The sequence below is a fragment of the Cydia splendana genome, chromosome 8, assembly GCF_910591565.1.
Source record: "Cydia splendana chromosome 8, ilCydSple1.2, whole genome shotgun sequence".
NCBI classification, from domain to species: Eukaryota; Metazoa; Arthropoda; class Insecta; order Lepidoptera; family Tortricidae; genus Cydia; species Cydia splendana.
Genome location: NC_085967.1, coordinates 4,798,406 through 4,822,807, shown reverse-complemented (window position 1 = coordinate 4,822,807; position 24,402 = coordinate 4,798,406). Strand labels below are relative to the sequence as shown.

General features: G+C 35.3%; 1 protein-coding gene and 1 long non-coding RNA gene across 11 annotated transcripts in view; both read right to left on the bottom strand.

Moving 5' to 3' along the window:
- Window positions 1-24,402, bottom strand: part of LOC134792696 (rho GTPase-activating protein 23) — a 461,388-nt gene that overhangs the window by 219,155 nt on the left and 217,831 nt on the right. The window lies entirely within an intron of this gene.
- On the bottom strand, window positions 9,567-10,098 carry LOC134793208 (uncharacterized). Its single transcript, XR_010144508.1, has 2 exons — window positions 10,040-10,098; window positions 9,567-9,805 (listed from the first exon to the last, which is right to left on the bottom strand). It is a non-coding gene; the product is annotated as an uncharacterized LOC134793208 (long non-coding RNA).

The following is a 24,402-nucleotide window of genomic DNA, read 5'->3' as shown; positions in this document are numbered from 1 at the left end:
AATTATCATGTGAAGTCTTTAGCGAATGCCGATGTGCAAATGAGATAACAGTTAGGTAACTATACCGTTTCAGAAGAATTTCCCCGAGCATGCAACGAATATGTTTATCAACATATAGACAACGTGAATGTCACACACGAGTTGAAAGTATAGTAGCCGTTTATCTTTAGGCAGATAGTAAGTATTAGTTTTGTTAGCCACTAGAATATACACAAAATATATTCAGCATTAAGGTATATTGCCACAATAATAATTAATATTGGAGAAGGTCAAAGAGTGATATCAAACGAATTATTATATTGTCTGGCCATGTTACATGAAACTGCCGATGGAAAACACTGCTCTCTGTCATGAATATCCTAAGGGCGATTCGTCTAATACATTCGTCCGATGCGTAAGGCGAAAGGTCATGTACTTAATGTATTATCTTTAGCTCTACTTGAATCGCACATGATGTCTCATGTAGATATGCCTATGTAGCTTCCACAAATACCGGCGGTTTTTGTGGTATTTGGTCGATCCACTGAATTCATTGTACCTTTGTAGTACACTGTATCGAATATTGCATGCAAGTCCTTGAACCGTATAAATTGGGCTTAAGTAATTATGAGAGGCGAATGCAATTCTGATTTTAAAAAATTAGGTAAGTAGGTACTTTATAAACTAAACCACTGAACTATTTCTACCTATAAAAAAACACCCTCGTAAGCTCGCTATTTATTAAATATTAAATAAAATGTTGGTAATTCCTATCATTTCCCATGGACTTCATTTTGCTTGATTACAACAAAACAGTCTGTTTGAGAAATTGGACTCGATCCAAATGTTCGGCCATCGATCGCCGATGTAATATATAATAATACATTCATACAATGCATATTATAGTTCATCCGTAGTTATTCAAAGTTCAGACCGGTCGGTTCGAGAGTGAAAGCACGCGCACACGCGCCATATCAAATTAGTAGTGGAAATCTACATATCGCCGCTTCGTCGCGAACGCGAAATTACCGCGACGACACAGCGAAAGTGTGAATATTATCATCTCATATTTTATATCAATACTACGTTTTTTAGTAATTGACGTTGAATAATCGGAATGACGTAAGCGACCGAACGCCACCAATACGTAATTCAACAGAACGTTCAGACGATTTCACCTAATTTAGTAATTTGATATCATAAGTTAGGCGGTTGGGACGTTACGTTACTCGTTTTAAAGATATTTATTATTAGCAATAATAACACAATTCAGGTTATTTTAATATAAATATCAAAGATTTCTCTCTAACTGGTTTAAAAAGGTGACATAAACTGAACATGTTTTTTCTGACACTGAGCATTAAATACATACAAATATTTTTTGCTGACAGCGCTTATTACAATTCATATTCCCGGCGTTTTTGTTAAGCTTCTAGTTTGATTTTTGTATTTTTTTTGTCAGAGCATTGTAAAAGAAACGATTCAATCAACCAAGTTGTTAGTCATAAAAACGAACATTTTCTTGCAATCTTTAACACCATAAAATGAATTGCTGCATTTTTGTTTTGCGCAGAATGTTTACATTTATACGGCTCCATAAATGTAAACATTCTGCGCAAAACAAAAAGCAACACCTCGTTTTTCTTTACACTGCAGTAATGCCACCCAAAGCGTATAATTTCCGATCGACATCTACATGCAAAATCATTGTTTCCTTCACTTGCACCAATCGTAGATCAACGATAATATATTGCGCTTCCAAAACCGCTCACCGATTAAGATGTCTTTGTACCGCGGAACTCGAAAACAATAAAGATCGAGATAAATATCTCGATTAAAATAATCGGGCTGGCCTTTAGCCCGATCCGTCATTCGAATATTGTACCTACGTTTATCATCTTTAATTCCCATCTCGCTTACATTGCAACTATAAATATAAACTTTATTTCGTTTGTTTCAGTAATCAGTTTTCGTTGAATTGAGTGGGTAAGATGCGTGTTTGCGAAAGTGAGGGTGGATATATCTATATTCAGGCTGAAAAAAATGACGTGCGTCAAAGTCTATATAAGGCCCGCTGGCGGGCGCTGACAGAAAAATTGCTAGGCCGCGAGTAGGGCCATTGTTCCACGGAACAAGACGTATCGAGGATGATTTCACTTTTCTTTCGCATGCACGTCAGATTTATGATGTTATGGTTTTGTAATTTATGTCTTAATGTCGGTACAGGATAATGTCGCTTTTTATTATCTTATGAAACGATACAATAAATGCATCAGATAATTGTAGGTAGTAATAATTGCAGGCCACAGGCCAGGAAATAAAGTATTGCCTGAAGTATAATAATAAGAGTAAGACACAGAACAACCCTGTTCCGCCCCATACTTTTTATAGGTCTCTGGGTGGCTGGAGGTTATATAGCTGACAAAATAATCTAGCAGCAGCCGTCCATTAACTGCCCCATATCTCGGGCTAATAAAGCCAGCTATTTACCTACAATGAGTTTCACGGCTTAGTTTTCTCCGAGCCGGTCCTGCCTATTCTGCCGTTTCAGCCCACCGGTGGGCGTCAGTTTAATTGAACCAACGTTCGCCCACGGGGGTGACTATAGTCTGACTCAGCGTTAGTGACGTTATTGCTTGTCACCGGCACCTTTTGATCTAGCCTAATTGCGAAATACGGACCATTTTTAGGGTTCCGTACACTCTAAAAAATGAAGACCAACTAAGAGTAGTTTCTTCTTAGTTGACGTTAAGTTAATTACAACAATTACGATCTTATATAAATCAATGAAAGCCGATTACTTAAAACAATAAGTGTATCTGTGATTGAACTAATAAAGTAGGTATTGATTAATCCTAACAATTGTATACCTTGCATCTATTATCAACTTGTTGACATAATTATGTAACGTAGGTTGATTCAATAAATATCAAGCTTAGTTGATCTTACTAGGGTCAATTAGTTAGCATAATTCTTTTTCATGTATATATTGAACAAGATCTTAGTTGGCTCAGTTACATAGTAATAGTAAAATCAATCAGAATTACCTTATTTGAAATGTCGAAGTCCTTGTTAGGCTCGTATGGAATCAAGATGCTTGATTACGACTATCAAAATATTGATAGGGCCAACCAAATTTTTTTTAGAGTGTACCTCAAAAGGAAAAAACCCTTATAGGATCACTCGTGTGTCTGGCTGTCCGTCTGTCACAGCCTATTTTCTCGGAAACTACTGGACCAATTAAGTTGAAATTTTGTACACATATGTAAATTAGTGACCCAAATTGGACATGTAACGTAAACAAATTAATTTTTAACACGGGGGCCCTAATTTTGAGGTGTAAATGAGAAAATTAAAAAATAAAGTTTTCCAAACTATATCATGTTACATGTCAAATGAAAGAGCTCATTTTAAGAATTTCAAATACATTTTCTTTATAATTTTAAAATAAATAGGTTAGAAGTTATTTAAGAAAATAGCCAAAAAATTACCATTCCGCCTCTTTATCTCCGACTCTACTGGGTCAAAAATGTTGAAAAAAATACACAAAATAGTTCTTTACATAGATGTCAGGAAAACCTATTAGAAATGTGCAGTCAAGCGTCAGTCGGACTTAATGTACGGAACCCTTGGAACGCGAGTCCGACTCGCACTTGATGGCCGGTTTTTTTAGTTTACAGCATGTAGGTACAACAAAGTTAGTGTAACTTACGTTATTGGGAATACAAATGAATTGCAATCCCCCATTTGGCCACTGACCATGATGGCGTTTTGCATTCGACCGAATTCATAATTACATATTGTATGCAAAACAACAACTCCTCTGATTTATCGGCTCGCCTTAACTCGGATCCGGGTGCCCCATATATTTAAGGCAAATTATTTTTCTTATCGGTATATTTCCTAATTATTATATGGAAAAGATATTGATTATTATTAATATGATTAAATGTTTAATTTTTGCTCATTTTATAATATATATGAATTGAATACGACGTGTTCAATTTTAGTATGAACACCATACATTAGCTTAAAATTATTTTAATTGCCAATTTCATTAGACACCAATCCCAGCTAGGTACTGAAAACAATTCGAGGAAATCTCTGTCTGTAGATAGACCGTATGCAATGCGCATGGAAAAATTTCGGTCATTTTTAATATTTTTTACGGGTATCGAAATTTTCTGTTTCCTAAAATATTTTTTCTTTAATTTCCTTTGAAATGTTACTGTAATTTTCGACAATGCAACTTACACTTTCAGCACTTGTAAATAGGTATTTCCCACTACTTTGCAATCGTCGTCTACACGTAGAGCTGCGCGCGCGATGATTATCGCCGCCCGAGTGCTTTCTACCATCCATTACTGCTGTTCTAATATGAAGGTAATCTGTTTGCTTTATTGATATTGCTATATGCACTTACAGCTGTCGTACGCAATGAGAGAAATGAATCTATTAATTCACTTATCTTTACTTACATTGTAAACAAGCTTTTCCAGCGGAAACTGCGTGGGACGGCCACCAACATAGTGGTTCGAAGATCGCAGAGAATCAGGGTGTAGATGTTGGGGACGCTTTGTTCAGTAATAAAGTCTTACAGCTAGTATGATGAGGAGGAGACAGTGACACTACAAGATTGTAGATGGAAAACTGGGCCCTATCCCTATACATTCCAGGACTCTTCTCTTTCCGCACAGACTCTATAACGAGCCTTTTATATATTCTGTGATCGAGCATTATAGAGAGCATTGCTATAGAAAATAAAATGCCGTAAGCATGTTTTGACAACTGTGGGAAAAATAATGGCGGGTTGCGGTTAACGCAATTATATTAGTGATGCTGAATCGCGAAAGTTTCACGGCTCTATCGCTGCAAAAACATATCGTTAGCAGTAAGAAACGATTGTACTAATCACAATCACGCAAAGATAAATGTAACCGAGCTTTTTATAGACATAGTATTACCACAGAATAAATAATAGTACTAGGTACAGAAAACTCACTCTCTAACAAAACGCGTAGTCTGTTACGATCGGACATATATGGCCGCTAGGTGGCGACAGCGCCACGCGCGGCTTATGGCTATAACCACCAAAATTGGTGTGGAATGGATGTTCTATTAGCTACCTGTAGCAAAGCGATAAAATCGCGGAGTGAGCCACGCCTGGTATTACACAGGCCAAACTGTCAAATATTTCAAACGTAAAAAAATATTGCCATAACCGTATGTTGGTGCTTTAAATCCAATGAGGTTTTCAAAAAGGCTTCTATTTCAAAGGTTCTATCCAAATATTAACCATAATTTCCCATTTAATAAAAAGGTAGGTAATATAAACGTGGAACAATAACCCAGTTACCTACTATCGTGCTTCAATTTTGCAAATAAGTGCCATGAATAATTTCCATTACATTCGAGCGTTCTGATTGCTAAACCATTACGACTATCATGCAAAGTGATGGTAGTTAAACATTGAACATAATATTTATCCATACTAACTCGTAAGCTCAACCTCGATAGATAAGTATAGGTTAGTGTGATCTCATTTAGACGTACCTAAAAGTAAAGCGGAATGTGTTTACCGTTACTGTATGTAACAGTTACCCAAAAACACGTGAAACGTGTAAGTGCAGGTACACTAGCTATTCTCATTCCAGTAATCAACTAACTTTTTTTGACTTTTTTTGAAGTAATCTGAATATTTAGTTTGCAAATTCTTTTTTTTAAACCATTCCATTTTGCTACTTGTAGTATTAGGTACATTTTGATATATAAGTATGTATACCTACTGTACTCGTATTCAAATTATCCGATCCAGATATCGTCGGGTGACAAGTAAAAGTCACTAACTAACACCATTGAAATTATTGGACAATAAACCGTGTTACAAGTGTAATAAAGTGCATTGTTACTTTAATTTTTTGATAGTACTTAGTGACTTTTGCTTGTCACCCGACGGTATGATATTTTATTCAAAATTTGGTAGAGTTAGACCAAGAAAAGTCTGCAGAGATTTTGATTTTAAACGTCAAACTTCTATATAAATTATGACGTATAAATAACACTTGCACTGCGTGGGCTATCAAAATCGCTGCAGACTTTTCTTGGTCTAACTCTACGTCTGTTTGACGCAACGGGTTGTTTCGAGTTTTTCGACAAACGAAGTGTAGGGGACTGCTGTTAAACTTATCAATATATTTTCGTCCCAGAAAAAAAATACACTTGATCAGTTATAAAGAAAAAAAAATGTTTCACAGTTTCAGAAAATAAAGCCCAGCTCTGCAGAAAATAAGATTTTCTTACAAAGGTAAAGCAAAACTTTGTTTTATTATTTGAACCACCCAGAAAAATACACGTATAAGTAAGTGTGCATTTTGAATTGGTTAGAAAAGATTTTAAATAGGTATAGTGCCTTTTCCATTTAACGGGTCTGTTCAAAGTAACCACATCAACAATCTCAGGTTTTGCCAGTGTACCGCGGCCCGCGTTTATTTCTGGCTCAAAGTTTCCACAACTACAAAGGATTGTTTATTTTTACATCGATTCGCGTTGCTTTAAATTATGACTTATTCACAGAATAAACTATTCCATCCAACTACTAACAGTCAACACAGAACATGAGTATCACAAAAACATGTCATGTTAACCACAGATAAAAGAGCTCGATCCAATCCATTAATGTTCAGAAAAATATAGTTTCCTACTAACAAATTTACAGCTCAATTTGAGGGGCAAATTAATACTAAAATTAGATTGGGATATAAGGAAACGTGAAGTGCGTCAGATGCGTGAAACGGCGAGTCGTATCGTAAATCGGGATACATCAAAGCTTGCGCGGGCGCGCTGCGGGGACACTTGAGCATAGATATGTATATCTAAGTATAGGCTATCTTGCTGTGATACACCAATTCGCGATAAAAAGGTTATTGTGCGTAGTGCACATTTCATTATAAGTACGAGTATGCGATCTAAACATATTAGGTACATTGTTTTCGGGTAAATCAACATAAAGTATATAATAAAACGTTTGAGAAACCGTGTCCGCGTACCCGCATTCTGAAGTTAGATGAAAAGCAGTTTTCTTTGTTTCTTTAAAATCTTAACAATTTTCCGACTATTTTTAAACGATATGCGAAAAAATGGAATACGAGATCCGGTTGACATGAAGCCTATCACTACAATATCCTATCGACGTCATATACGTGTTCACATACGTACGATTCGATACATGCACCGTCATTAAAATATATGTCTGGGCTCGTGAGCGTAACGTGTGACGTGAGTGACGTAACGCGTGGGCCCCAGACTGTTTGTAAACATTTGGATAAACACAAGTACGCCTTAAACCACTTTCGATATGCAAATGAACAACACTATTAAATGTAAATTGTTTTAAGAAGCGCCAAGCACTTAGGCGACGAAGTTGCTAATGGAGGGGTAGGACCGTAACTGACCATTGGCCATACTGGGACAACGGTGACATGGTAATGATAATGTTTACAGAGGCCAGGCTAAGCTGGTTGTTTATTTACAAGTTTAGATTAAAATGCAAACGATTTGTACCTGTTTAGCTAATAATTCTTCCTTATTAGAATGTATTTTGTTAGGGAGAATCACGGGTCTAAACGACCGCAATCCGAAACTTTATCAGATTTTTGTAACATCATCGCATCGTATGTTTCCACTATTTTTTTCGTATCTTGCAATTAAATAATGTGCAAGTCTTTTTTGGTAATTAACAATAATGGCGGAATTAGCGGAAATATTTCCTCTTTATTCATGATCTTCAATCCTTTTACTCTATTGTGTTCATTTTCTGTCATTTTTCTGGTTATCGTTTCAACAGATCTTTCATGCATCCTTTTACCTTAGGTCTTCCTTATTTGTATAACTTTGCGCATGTATCTTACTATAGGTAAGCGTAACAACCAATATAGGGATCAAGCATGCTTTCCTCAATCCATTTCGTCATGTTTCGTAACTAAAAATGTCACTAGAGCCTATAATCGTACAACTTGTTTGTATCCTGTCTATATTTAACGCCACTAAAAGCCATTAGGAAGCATTAAATAAATAGATAAAAGCCAGTCCAGTACCGCACAGATGGCTAGGAGAGATAATCTGGGCTCATCTAGATACAAACTTAAATGTCACTGCGCAGCCCGCGAAAGCAAGGCAAAATGGCAGCGGCAATTTCTCTTGTCATTTTGCAAATGAGTTTTGCACATCATTTAGAAATTCAATCTGTTGCTGAAATGAAGTGAACTATCCGGTATCCATATTAGCGAGGAATTGGGTAGGTATTAAACAGTTTCAACTAATACAAAACAGTAAGATTATAAAAATGAAACAAAACATATAACATTTTGATGAATTCTAAGAAAGGTATATTTTTACATTTGACAAGAACCACACGAAGCTCTTCTAAAAACCTTCGAAAAAAAGGATATAATCTTGAATTTTGTATCAAAATCCGCGATTAGCAATTTGGCTATTTACACGAGTGTGATGGCATTGCCGCAAAAACATACATTCTCCCCATGGCGTACTTTACCTATCACTCTTTTCGCACCTAGCTAAAAGCAAAATATTTTCGATAACTAAACAGGTACCTATACAACACTTACGAGTACATTATGTGTGGTTGTTATATGTACTAACAAAATTAACATTAATTAAACTCAAGAATTGCGATATGGAACCAGAATATGGCTTATGCTCATAAGCCGATCAATATGTACTTATGTAGCCCATATCATACGGTTATTCAAATCAAATCTAGATTTCACCACTGCATCTTAATAACATTATCTATCTTAGGTAACCGAAACTAGTTTTTTTTTAAATTAATAATCAACTGTCAAGCTTAATGTATTATTTATGATTTTAATCATATGTATATTAATCTCACGGTAATTACCTTCTACTGAAACAGTTTAAGGTGAAATCAATCAAGTTGGTATAACATTTATAGCCTTACGTAACTGTATTAATTACTAAACTAGACGTCTTTTTTTTCTAAGTGTATTCATGAATTCGAGAGGGACGAGTAGTCTATCTTGAGCGCGAGATATACTTTCGCGGAGTTCCTGTGCATCCTACAGCAGGATCCTCAAAAATCGGCCTTTTTAATTTCGAGCGCTCGATTTCGTCACTCGAAAATCGGTGGAAAACGGTGAAAAGCTAATTCTTGAAATACGAGCGATAGAAATTGGGAATCGAGTGGTAATGACCACTCAATTATATTAGTAGAATTTAAATGCCTAGTATAGTAGTGGAGATATTATAGAACGAAAAAAACGAAATCAGCGGTCGAAATTCAAAAATCGGCCCCTTGGGCTACAATAAGTTTACAGAAAACTTGATGTTAATACTGATGAAGACTTTAGAGGCCTTCAAGTCAAAGACTACATAGATAGTTGATAGATAGTAAATAACACAGCAGTAACTTGACTAATTTCGTTTTGAGTGGACTCTGCATTCAAAACCTTTTTAGTTTTTTTATACACAGTTAATAGAGACAGAGTGAAAAGCGATTTAAAAGCAAAACAATAAAAGCGGCAGTAACATAATAAAATTGCGTTTTACGATTTATGACGTATTAAAAAAAACTACTTACTAGATCTCGTTCAAACCAATTTTCGGTGGAAGTTTGCATGGTAATGTACATCATATATATTTTTTAGTTTTATCATTCTCTTATTTCAGAAGTTACAGGGAGGGGGGGGGTGGACATGGACACATTTTACCACTTTGGAAGTGTCTCTCGCGCAAACTATTCAGTTTAGAAAAAAATGATATTAGAAACCTCAATATCATTTTTGAAGACCTAATTATCCATACATACCCCACAAGTATGATTTCGATGAACAAAAAAATTTGAGTTTCATTTCTAAGTATGGGGAACCCCCAAAACATATTGATTATTTTTTTCTATTTTTGTGTGAACATTTTAATGCGGTTCACAGAATACATCTACTTACCAAGTTTCAACAGTATAGTTCTTATAGTTTCGGAAAAAAGTGGCTGTGACATACACGGACAGACAGACAGACAGACAGACATGACGAATCCATAAGGGTTCCGTTTTTTGCCATTTGGCTACGGAACCCTAAAAACTAATTGTGGTCTTAAGTTACTTACTGACTTTTAAAGTATCGTGTCAGCTATGAGTGCGAGTACCTGTAAAAAGATAAAACAATGATAAAATTAACAATTTGGATAATATTAATAGAGTTAATTGAGTAGTAAGTTATTTTTTTTATTTTTAGGGATCCATCTTTAGGTTCTTGACTGAAACGGATGTTATTCCCAGCACTGTTTCTTTTACAAGTCTTGATTTTTCTTGGTTTGAACGCATACGAGTAAATGCTGCCCAGCGCTGAATAAGGGTACATCCACACCGCAGTAAACTTTTGTGGAGCAACACTGTGCACTCGCTTTACATCAGGGTTGGACAGTGTTGCTCCCCGAAAGTTAACCGATGCACTTTACTACCTGTTGGGAGAGAACGCGAGTCACCCTTTAGTTGCATCACGATCGCACATAACATAACATTATTACGACAAGTGACAGTGAAACCTAAGGTACTTAATGAGCCATTTCGCATTTTAGTCGTGTGAATAAGTACATTTGCACCTTTCTCTTGTGCTTTACGATATTGACGAGCTTCTTGCTTAATAGCAACTTCCAATGAGGTTTCTATTATGTCTCAATAATACTGATAGGAATGGAAATGTGATAGCAGAAAGTGAAGATGGTATATTTATCCTCCCGCTGTCTTGTCTATGTCCTTATATGATGTTGTCAATGTCACGCGGCAAAAATATATTCTTTTATCTTGATTAGAATTTAGAGTTTTATTCATGTTTTTTACGGATAATTTACATACATTTCAGAAGATCTTATAAATCTACACTTTACTATGTTCACAACTACCTTTAACTAGTAATTAAAACCAAAATATTACTTTGCTAATCCGCAAACTCTTATCTAATCTTTTCTTTATTTTTTTAATTTAATTATGATTTTCATTTTTCATTTTTTTTTTTCATTAATCTTTTTTTTTTGTTGATGTTGCTAATGACTAGTATTTATATATCCTCTGTCCCGAGTTACCGAGTGTATCAGATAGGTATTGTACAAAAATAATAAATATAGAGGTCCGTTGTGCTCTGAAGCCGCAAGTTCTTACCTCGTTCAAGAACACGCAGTACTCTGTCGAGTACAAAATAAAATAAATTACATAATTGATATTTTTTAAACATTGGAATTTCAAAGCAATATGTTGCGCAACAAAAACAGTTTACAGGTCTTTAAGCGGTGTAACCCGGAAACGGCGTTACTCATAGTACTGCGGACCGGCGCTCGCGCTGCTAACTCTCAAAGGTCGTATGTCACATATTAATAATCCTATGAAAATACGACCTTTCCCATTTCAAGGCAGTGTAACCTTTCGACAGCTTTAGTTATTAATGCTTGCGCGTTACTCTGACGAACTGGTGGTGCTATAAACTCATGGTAAAGATCGTTTTGGTACTATGTTGCGTCGGTAACAACTTAGTTGTGTCAGATGGTATCGTACGCTTAGTAAATTAGTTACTTATATGCTATATATGTATGTTTTTAGGAAATACTTTACATTTATACAATTTGCATTTATAGAATAAAATGTAACCTAAAATGGCTAGATCTCCCAGGTCCGACCCGTGGAAGGTGTCCTATTACATTATAAGACCACTAGGTACTGGCCTTTATATATTTACTTATTTAGCGATAGCTTCATCATTTTTAAATTACTTACTCTTAAAAAAATAAAAAGCTTCAAGTTTGGCTAATATGTTGTCGAATTTCAATTATGGCGGGTAGTAAATATAGCCATTTGATCTTTTGCCTATCGTATTATTCGTATTGCATTCCCTACGAGTCTGTTGCCCTCCAATAAATGTATGTGGTTAACTACTGAATAATTGAAACTATAACTCAACTAAATCAATAAGAGCAAACGTGATACAATATCTCCGATTAAAATAAATTGCATCAAATCCCAACCTCCCAGTTTAAGTGGTCACTAATCGTCTCAACGGTCTCAACCCAGGCGCACAGTAATAGTTAGGGAGGCGAATAGGGGAATTTTCGGCAATACTCGAGCGTGGCAGTTTAAGATATGAGAGATACCTTAGACCTAATAGAACAACCTTGTAAAGTATTTAGCTCTATATGTAGTGACGCGCGCCTAGGATAGACGATCAGATTAGTAAAAAAAAATGGATAGTCTGAAATACTCGAGCGCCTCAGATTAAGATATTGGGGGTTGATTTTAGTGTTTAAAGACTAAATTTAACTAATCTGACGATAAGTCCTTGACGCCGCCGAGTTATAGGGTCGCGAACTTGTAAAAAAAAAACGTTAATCCGGCATTCTCGAGCGCGATTTTTTTATTTTTTATTTTGAAGAATATAATCTAAAACTTACTAAAAATACAAAATCTGCCGGTTTCCGCATGACTGGAAGTGTGGAGGAGCCATTTCGTCTTCCTAAGAACGCGTTGCGGCATATAAGTCGCGAACGATACATTTTACAAAAAAAAAGTTTAAATAAACAAAAAAGGTAATTTTATTGTCATTCTTAAATTCCCCGTTTTACCAAGGAGAAAGAAAGGAAAAAAAAGAAACCAAAAAACCTTTTTCGGTCAGATTAAGAGAACCCACCAACATTTTTGTCAGATTAAAAAAATATGCTTTCAGGATACCGAGATAAACCTCCCCTATGAAAATCTGACGCGCTCGAGTATTTCAAAAAAACTTTTTTTTTTTGCATTTTCAAAAATTCATCGTAACTTATCGTCACGCCGAAATCGTCAGTTTTTTTAAAGGAAGCTTCCTTGGGGCCTACTTAACACCCCTTCCGAAAATCTGACGCGCTCGAGTAAATTTTTTTTTTTTGCATTTTTGACTACTTTATATGCCTACCCCCACCACGCAAACCGGCAGATTAGTATACCGTTGTTATCAGAGGCACTCGGGGCATACGTAGTATGAATATCTGACGCGCTCGAGAATGCCCAAGTAACTGTTTTTTTTTAACATTTTTGAAAAACCGTACACGCCAAACCCACCGCTAAAATGGTTTTTGCCATACGAGCTTTTCTTTTCGAAATTATTTTATCTTTCGATTTTGATAGGTCTCGACGGCGCCGTTGAATTACGCCATTTAGCTACCTCGCCTCCCTAACTATAAATCACATCGAGTGCTCGGTACCTGTCTTTTAGCTAAGCCATATTTATGTGGTAGCTTCGCGTATATTGCCAAAGGAACTTGGTAACTTAATCGCATTATGCCGTTTAGTTGTGAGTAATGATTTTGGTAGGATATGTGCTGTAGTTGGTAGTATAAAAAAAATTGAAACCATAGTTTTTATTTAAATGTACTAACATGTAGCAATAGCGAACTGTACCTTGTTTACTAACTAAATAATGTTCTGCCGGCGTATTATCCATCTTTATCTACGTGATAAAATAACTGTCACTTTTTAACACCGTGGGATATAAAGTGACGGACACCGTTTTATCACGCTGTCACGTAGACAAGAACGACCATCATATCCGTACTGAATGTTGTATGGAATTTAATGTTCTGAAATAAAGATTTTTTAGGGTTCCGTACCCAAAGGGTAAAACGGGACCCTATTACTAAGACTTCGCTGTCCGTCCGTCCGTCCGTCCGTCTGTCACCAGGCTGTATCTCACGAACCGTGATAGCTAGACAGTTGAAATTTTCACAGATGATGTATTTCTGTTGCCGCTATAACAACAAATACTAAAAACAGAATAAAATAAAGATTTAAATGGGGCTCCCATACAACAAACGTGATTTTTGACCAAAGTTAAGCAACGTCGGGAGTGGTCAGTATTTGGATGGGTGACCGTTTTTTTTTTTGCTTTTTTTTTTGTTTTTTTTTTTGCATTATGGTACGGAACCCTTCGTGCGCGAGTCCGACTCGCACTTGCCCGGTTTTTTTTTATAGTTATGAGTTATGAATGAAACTGTGTTGATGTATCAAAATTCTTATAAAAAAATAGAACAAAAAAAACGGTAGACTTTTTTTGTTCATTTTTTGTTGTGGAAATCGATCCTGACTTTATAAATAATAGTGTAGTGTACTTAATATAAAAATGCAAAAATAAAGTCGAATATTTCAACCGAGCTTCATAGGGAACGGTTTTTAGTTAGTAAACGGTCGGTCGTCCTTATAAAACAATGTATTGCTATTTTGTATGTCATATTTAATAAATTTTAAATTGAAATGAGAACATTGGAGTAAATATTACAACAGGTAAAAAGACTTAAGATATGCATTTTTGCAGCTTAGTACATAATATGTATTGCTCAGGTTGCTGTAAGTCTTTTTATTATCCCTTCGTTAAATAAATTATTTCTATTCCCATAATCTTAAAGGCGAACTACCCCTTAATACAAACAGAGATGAAATGCAGGACAATACCCGCACTCCAGTTCCACAACTTTCATTATGGGGTGTGCCTCGTTCCGACTGAATGTAATTTGCAGAAATACATTACAAATTAGCTTGTTCACATTACGAGCGCAGCGCCATATCATTGCAACTATTAAGTAAGAAAACAGAAATATGGGCTCCATTTGAATTGCAATTGCTTACAAGCAATATAATATATTTTATCGAAGGTAGAGCCGCATATATTTTAGCGAAAATTTTACATTAACTTTAAATAAAACTGAAAAAAAAAGGCGAAGTGGGAGTAATAGGTACTTGCACTTCGAGGGTGACGTACTAGTTAACACACGATTTTTTTAACATTTTAATTTATTTCCTTAAGACAGAGTAACACTTGTCGCAAGTTTATTATTTACATATTAATTGTGATGTTGTAATTTTCTGTAGTAATTTTCTATATGACACTAAGGTAGAGGTTTATCCATTATAGAGATAATGTACTTAAAATCACGTTTGATTTTGCATAGGTCCCTATAAATGAAATTATTATTTGATTTAACTTAATTAAAATTATTATAATTTATGTAGCGACTACAGCAGAGGCACTCTAAAATATATTTATAAACACATTATGGTTTGAGATACAGGTTGCTCACACACAACCCGACAGATGGACTGCAAAGGATTTGTAATAAATTGTCAAAATCATAAAGAGCGCAACATAGTTTAAATCAAATACATATGACTTGGGTGTATATCTATCGCACATCAAATGCACTTTGCAAAGATAACACTGACTCTACATCTACACGTAACTTTATTCGGACATCAAAACTATAATCTGTTATGCTACTAAGCGCAACATATACCCCGTACAGCCTGAGTAAAGATATTCATATTCATATTATTTATTATATTTCTAATATACAGGTCAAATCATGATACAAATCCCTGCGTTGCGGAAGGGTAGCAATATTTACTGTAACGGCGCGGACGCAACGATATCGGCTGGAAACAGGAAACACGATGCACTGGGGTGCTATTCCAATTGCTTATCAAGTACAATCGAACAGTTTTGTGATCGGCCATAGAATGTTTTCAGAGTGTCATAATATTTTTTTTAAATCAGTTAATGTAATACCAGTGACGTAGTAAATGTGAAAAGGTTTCACAGTGGTTCTGGATCTGGAATCAAGTTGATCGATAGTATCTTCCCAAAACTCATGAAATCAATTGTAAAATTAAAAGGGTAGTAGCTGTTTTTTTTTTACCAAAAAATATGGCGGTAGGGTGCGCAGGCGGCCATTAGACGATCGGAGCTGAACTCAACAGTCGGTACGGTTGATATTTAAAGAAAAATTAATGTATCAGAATAATAAAAATACAAATCACTGTTTTTAAAAGGATGTTGTCTTATTTAATCAAGGACCGTTAATAGTTACTAGAAAGTTGCAGGCTCAAACAAATCGTCTCTGGTGTTGCAGTGTCAGTTTGACAGTATAAAACTCGTGATAGTAAGGCTACTGGCGTCGTATATTATTATTAGTTAGTTTTGGTTATTTAGTTAGTAGTTAATTAGTTTTAGTTAGTCTTAATAAACGTAGTTAATAAGTTCACTGAGTCTATTATTGCTACCCTTGTCAATCCGTAACAAATCGTATCTCTATGTCTCATTACGCTGGTTAGTTTAAAAAGATCGACTCGCCTGCACACGCTACGTCAAAATGAAGGTGCTGGTCATCCGCTCGGACCGGCGCCTGTATATTTCCGGGTACCCAGTCGTCGTATAGGTAACTAAGCAATCCTGAAGTATCACGCACATATATTAACTCACATTTATTGACGGGTCTATGACAAATAAATAAAATAAAAAACTAAAATAAATATAAATATTATATCACGCACATGATCGTATTTAAGGATACCTACCATCATGTATTTAATATGCCTGGTTGCTTGGCTATCGAGCTTTGCTAGGCAGAGTTGTGTTACAAGTGGCGCAGCAAAAGACTATCGTGTCGCCAAAATGATTTTTAGTTTTTAAGATTATATTTCAGGCCTTTGTTGACTGAAAATAAATTATTTGATTTGATTTTTTTTTACTGTTTTGCTACGGTTATATTTTTAACTTAACTCGGGTCGCGGTGGATAATTTTGTGAAGTTAGACGTACCTAATCCTACAATTTTAGTTCTTGTGTGTACTATTTGGCTCCTGCTTTGTATAATATAGCTGTAGAAAAAAAAAATCAGGGAATTTCTTGACATATATTATTAATAAAAGTCGTAACCACCGTGAGTAAAACAAAGAAAAGCAATAGTCCTGTCAGTAAGTCGGTAGGTACCAGAGCACCAGCCACTGATTCACTAGCATGATATTTCGCCGCAAAAGAGAATAATTTACCGACATTTCGTGAACATCGTATTTACATCGAAAGAGAAGATTTAACGTGTAATTGTTAAAGGTTAATTTATAATGTATTCATGCGTCTTGTGCTCGTTGTTAACAGTAAAGTATGTTGCGGTTTAAATTTATTTATATGTAGTATGACAAATTAAAACGCACAAAACGGACGGCCATCAAATAAAATTACGAAAATCAATTAGCGACATTAAAACAAATCACAGGTAGGTACCTACCTATTTAAAATTAATGAAATCCTTTGTTGGGAATTCTCGCAATTGTACAATTTCGGGTTAGCGAATTTTTATTTTTGCTCAAAAAGAAATTTACATTTCACTTATACCTATGAGAAATATTTTTCTATCAAATTTGATGAATAGGTACATGAAATTCATATGAAATTTTTTTTTAGATGTCTATTTTAAAAAAATCTATAAAATTTGATGTATGTTATTCATATCCAATTTTTACTTAGTTGTTTATTTACTTTTAAACATACTATGAAAAAAGCAATAGGTATATACTTATAAATTGTAATGTAAGTAATGTATTGCCTTATCGCGTCTATGCAACCTCGCGCGTCGGTCCGGCACGCACTTGCCTCCATCACTCTTGCACAACAGACAATACAAGTTCATAGAACAGCGTCAAGGAAATCAATATACAACTCAGTCGGATTGAGATATCGGCTGCTCGCACGAAAAGCCGACTGATTAAAGCAATGGTCAGCTTTCACCGAGATTGTATGCAAACTGGCGTCATTTAAATAAACAGGACATAAATTTTCCGCAAGGCAGAATCATGCCCAAATATGCTACCGTATTCCGCCTAAAAGGATTTTAAGATAATGTGTTAAAATCACAATTTATAAATTTTATCGGATCACGTTGATAAAACTTCATTAATGTACGATTTTGGACTTGTGCAATAAAATTCGAAAACTGTTCTTTTTTGGTCATTGCTTAAATTAATGGCTCCATTTTCGAGATTTTTAAATTTCCGATCGATACATTTAATTCGTAATAAAGAAGCTAAAAGTTTTTGAATCAGTGGAGACATTTTCACATTAATAATTTACACATTAAGTATAGGTACTAAATTAATGTTTATATAACAGGCTTTAACTGGTGAAGTACCTATATGAGGATACTCTATAAAATGCAGATTAGATAAAATTACGAATTACTTACCTATATAGATATTAATTATTATTCCCAACCGCTGACTAAGTTACCAGTTACATTATTGCCCACGCCCACAGTTTTTAATTATTTACTGTAGAAAGTCTGAACCTGCAGATATAATTATTTTCCCATTAAAAATTGTCAATGTTTCAATTAATGTGCAATTTATTACCACTCTATTCAGAAACATATATGTAATTCTTAGTAGAAATTGATTAATAATGCCAACTCTCTAATGTCATAGAAGCTCGGAATACACGCATCAATAAATCCGCAATTTAATACATATATTATAACTGGTGGGCCATGCTCTTTAAGCTCTGAAAACCATCCTTATTATTTTTTAGCATATGTGAAACATATAAAATAAATAACGCATGAATTGAATTTAGTTGGTCACAACGCACTGAATAGTTCCATAGCATTACAGGCACCTCCGGGTGAGTTTTGAAAGCGCGAATTCAATACACTATCTGGTAAAATATAAATCAGAAAACGCGATGAACACAAAGCTCAAACTATACATAATTTCGGAAAATTTGCATGTTTGTCGCACCAGTGCTATTTAATGCGATGGGATATGTCTAACGAGAGTAACACACTTAAGAAAAATTGTCTAGATTCAAACCGGACCTATGGCGAGCTGGATTAAAGTCACGGCTTTTAGTTGGCCAACGAGTCTAAGACATCCGGATGCATATAGTCCGAGCCTTATCGGAACAGTTATTAGTTAATGACACTACCGCCCGATTAAAACGAGTGCGACAAATTGATACCATGTCGCTCCCACGTTTAAGGCCGCGACTGTTCAATACATATTTGTGTCAAAAACCAGTTATATTGATTGCTACCACTTTGAGCGAAACGCTTAGCTTATTAGCGTTATCAATACCGTATTAATCACTGATGCCGCTGACAAAATGATGGTCATAAGTCATGAAGAAAGCGATAGTTGTTTGTGTCCGTTCGGTAGCTATTGATTTGTGCCTTCTGGTCCTCCGGGGTGGTTATTAGGTATTATAGTCGGGCAAAGTTTATATTGTAACAATTAGTAATGAAATAATTATTGCGGCTTCTAATAACACAATAACTACTAATAATTTGATATATTTAACAAGCGATAGAACACATCATGTTATAATACGTATAAGGAATCAAAATGTTATTACAATGAATACTAACTTTTTCATTTAAATATATATTGTGCAACAAAAGGAAATTTGAAAATTAGCATTTAACTGCTACTTTTAAAATATGTGATACCTATGCTTGAGCAGCCAAGCATAAAATCTTTAAAAGCATCATGCAAGTTGTGTTTATGTACCTACATTCAAATTATAAGAGTCAAACTACAACCAAAGAAAAAAAAACATTATAATATGCGTAAGCATTAAAGAAAAATCCCACCTTAGGGCCTGTGTTAAGAAGTGGGACTTAAAGGCTCATGATGACGATTAAAGGGCGTTCATCCTGATAGCTTGGGACCTAAATGGTCCCACAACGAGCGTCTTCATGCAAAAAGGGTTCTTTATAAGAAAGAAAAAGAAGAAGAAAAAGAAAAGAAGAAGAAGGGTTCTTTTTATAGTATAATAATGTAGTATTTAAAGATCGTGGCTGTATTATTTTTGCATGCTGCATGGTAGGTCATAAGAATCTAGTCATAGTTATAGGTAACATTCAATATTTCTCATCATTCAGGCAGGATGTGCTGTTCAAAAATATTTTTTTACATCTTTATTGTACCGCATTCAAGAAATAAATAAATGATTATGATTAGAAGTTTACAGGTTTTTATATAGGTTGGACAAGGCACATGTGGTAACCCTGGTGTTAAAAGAGAATACATAAAGGTACTTTCACAATCCTAAGATTAGGGAAACCTGTTTGCTTATAATCTGCCATCATAACCTGTTTACTTTAAAATTAAATCCTAATTTTTAATTAGGCAGTGTCAAGTGGATTGGACCGTACAATGTCGTGACATAGCCACCGAAAAGGATGCGAGTTCTTGGCATTCCTCGGCCTTTCGCTTTCACGGTGGAATCTAAGGCCGTTCCTTACTCAACCTCTCGCACTAATAATAGAGCAAGTTTATCTCCCGATCTTTTTGTTTATCGCTCCGTCGGGTCACTTATAGAGCGTTTAAGTTGCTTTAATGCAGTTGAAGTTTACTAAGCGAAAGGATTAGATTCCGCTTTAGTTATTAGAGACGCTGCTTAAGTAGTAAAAGCAACTACAATGACGAAGGCAAGATGATTGTTTTTCGACTGTAGTACTTGTATGACTGTGTCCCTGTATCGAAAATGTAGTACACAGCCAGGAATATTAATCACTTTCTCCAGAAAACGTTATAAAATGGAGGCTTTCAAAAGTAGACATCAGACAGTCCAAGTGTGGATCCCTGACAATGATAAAGCACCATGCGCAATGCTCTTAAAAAGGCACTCACTTGGCTACTTTGAGACGCCCGTTTTGACAATTTATTTATAGCTCGCCATAAGTAACCCATGCTTTAGTTAATACCCCGTAATAAACTATTACAAAATGCCGTTTACGACTTGCGTGTCTATTTCAACTATTGTTGGCTACTGGTTGCGCAAGCGAAACCGTATGGCGACGTATGATGGTGATGTATGGTTTGATGTTGTGTGCTTGACGTTGATTATCTTGACATTAAATGTAATTTATCACTAAAGTAATGAAATACAAATAATAAGTGAAGTTTACAGAAAGTATTTAAAAAAACACCTCTGACCACGGTCTTGTTATCTAACCCTTGATTGTGTCCCCCAGGAGCAACATTACCAATTTACCATCGATCATCTTTTTGCTTTTTTTTCGAATCAAAATGGTAAAGTCTGTTGATTACTGAAAGTTAGACGACCGGTCTGGCCTAGTGGGTAGTGACCCTGCCTATGAAGCCGATGGTCTCGGGTTCGAATCCTGGTAAGGGCATTTATTTGTATGATGATACAGATATTTGTTCCTGAGTCATGGTTGTTTCTATGTATTTAAGTATTTATATATTAAATATATCGTTGTCTGAGTACCCACAACACAAACCTTCTTGAGCTTACCGTGTCAGTCAATTTGTGTAAAAAATGTCGTAAAATATTTATATTTATTTTATTTTACTACCAAAGCTTGAACCTGAAACCTTTGAAGTCCAATTTATAAAAGTCACTTTTTTACGTACGAGGTTGTGTCTTCTTTCTTAATGTAAACTTGTGTTGTATGTACATAGGTACAAAGAATTCGTTATTCGTCAATTCATATTTTTCTACTTAGCAAGTATTCGTCATACACACTAGGCGTTTCCTATGTAAACGAACAGGAAACACACCATTCCTTTGTACTATTACGCTACGCAAATAAATTAGTCTAAAAAAAACTTATTCATCTACTTAGCCGTTGTTCACAGAATCTGCCCACAGCTGTATTTAGTATTGTTGGTTCGGAGAACTCATCTCGAGCGGAGATCACACGCAGGGAAACGATTCGTGACTACATCTAGTAGGTACTACGATCTAAGTAAATAAAAATAAAACTTTTCTATAATAAACTTGCAATCGATTCTTAAACGCTTTAAGCGTTTGTTTGAATGTGAATATGATGATTTCATAATAGCCATTAGTGACGAACTATTACAATAGAATCAGTGAAGAAAGTTTTAATAGTTTCCGAAAACGCCGGCTATTATTGTGTTGATGTCACTTAAGTAACAAAGAACACACATATTCTCGATAGTTTACACAACACTGTCTAGACACACGAACTGCCAACAAATCACATGAATAACGTCGTAATGTGTCCGGCGTATCATAACTTTCTTTCTTGTGGTCCTTGGCTTCAATGATGCCAATGCGATGCCATAATTACGATCACCTAATACTAGAATTAGTATGTATTAGGTGATCGTCAATAACTCAGTTATATGAACGAATATTATGATAGAGACTCGATGTCCCTTTCATTTTCATAAAAGGGATGTCAAGTAACTCTTAGTGTTAAATTATTACAAATAATGTAATGTAATGATGTGATGTTAGATTTATTTCAAATTGAGTTTTTGTTTGTTCACGGCATATTGTAAATATGTTCTATATATAACGTGTAAATTGGTTTTATGAATAAATGACTTATGACTTTTCCTCAAGATAAAAGATGAAAGGCGACAGCGCAATACGGAACAGGGGAAATAAAATTATTTCACAGTACACATAATAAATTACTTCGTTCTCTTTTGTTACGTTGTGTTTGAGCGCAGATAATTCAATAAACAATCAGTAAGCTATCTGCAATACGTCCATATATCATCCAGAAGTAAAATCGACAGACGCGGAAACGTTCTGAGCATAAATAATAAAATCACTTTAAAAGTCATCTTATTTCATGTCCCGCGCGTGTGTTTTAATAACTGATGGTAATATTATGCGTAGTCAATTTCGGGTGGGTGGTCGGACTGAGGCCACAATGCGAGCCCATGGAAAATACATTACTTTCATATTAGGTAAGTCAGGATTCAACTGTCGGTCATCGGCTGTTTCATGGGAGCCGCTACGGTTGACGTTTTTTTGGGGTTATTCAGCAGTCGGATGGACTATTCAGAGATATTATTACCTAACTGACATTGTACCATTATAGTGTCATTTTATTTAAGCTACGGAAATGAATATAACATAATAATTCAGACCAGATATATATATACATCCCACTGTTAGACACATCAGACCTCCACTCATGCACGACACGGATTAGGCTACAGGCCAAAACGGGTTGGGGACTTTACATACACCTCTGAATTTCTTCGCGGCTGTGTTTTACCCTCACGGTGTTTACCTTCATCGAAAAACGACCGATAATCAAATGATATTTGATGCACTTTGATGTCATAAAAGGATAAGTAAGAAACTATATCGTTAGATGCACAATAAGCTAATTAACAAGAAATAAGCATAACGCAAACTGCTGAAGGATCTCCAAACTAATTTAGCGTGGACTGAGGAGTGCGTGAGAGTCACTTTCGCTGTCCTTATAGTTACCCGCGCATCGTGTCTGGCCCTTTTCGGTTCTGCCGTATATAGAAGCACGGTTGATATGGTTTTGATAATTATACCACGGTTTACGAGAAAGTTTCTGGTCATATGCGAAATGAGGTATGCAATTTCTTGCTTTACTTTCAATCTAATAAAAAGTAAATGTTTCCCTCATACAGTTTTATACGTTTCATTTCAAATCGTATAACATTTCACCAACGCGTTCATTAAAACCTACTTATAGACATATCGCTGACTGTATTGAAGCTTTATCTATGTACCTGTTCTTATTTTCAATGGCATACAATTTAACAAGACACTTTCATTCATGTTTTCAAACAAAAAAACTTGAAGAATACACACATTTTTTATCCATAAGCATGTGATCGTTACCTCTACGTATTGTGGAGGTAATTATGTAGGTTTCTAATCATCCAGCCCAAGCAGAAGAAATTTATAGCAAAGGGAAACTTTGACATCAATTTTATGCACAGTTTGCGAAAATTTATGCAATATGTAAACGCATTAATAACTGCAATCTGCGCGTGGACATTAAATTTACTGTCACATTACTCTAATGCACGCGCCATAACGCAGGCTTTCGCATTGAATTCATCATAAAATTTGATTGCATTCGCTTTCACTGCCCTTTAGAGGTGCGTGGACATGATGTCACTGGCTCCTATTTAGGACTGACGATTTGCTCCGGCAACCTTAGCAAGGAAATTTAATAGCGTTTCTCACGGCTGTAGATTTTAATCAGCGCTTTGTTCTTACAAACTTTGCGATTTCAATAAGGGCTTCCTGACTGAGAAATAAAATATGCCACGCGAGTTTGTTGCTACACATTTCAACCAAAGAAGAAAACAGAGAAGACCAAGCATCCTGTTCCTTTAATTGAGTTAAAAAAATACGACAATTGTACGAGCGTTTGTAAATGTGCCTTACTTTACTTGGTCCGATACATGCATTTTGTTCTTTGAATTCCAAATACCAGAATGCTTAGGTAAGTACTTTTTGTTCACTTTAACCTAATCAACTAATCTCTCACCGCTTAATCATCATCCATCATTAAGTGTTTAAGAAAAACTTTTTACTGAATTCCAGCTTAAGTGAGTTCTCAGATCTAGCAACGAATTTAGCTATCGTGGACTAAAGAGCTTACACTGTTAAAAATTATGTAATTTTAAATTAAATTATGTAATTTTACATGCAAAAAAATTACATAATCCTGTAAAATTCCCGAAAAATCTGGGAAATTTACGGAAAAATATGTCATTTTACGTAATTCTCGTAAAAATTTACGAGAATTACGTAAAATGTCATATTTT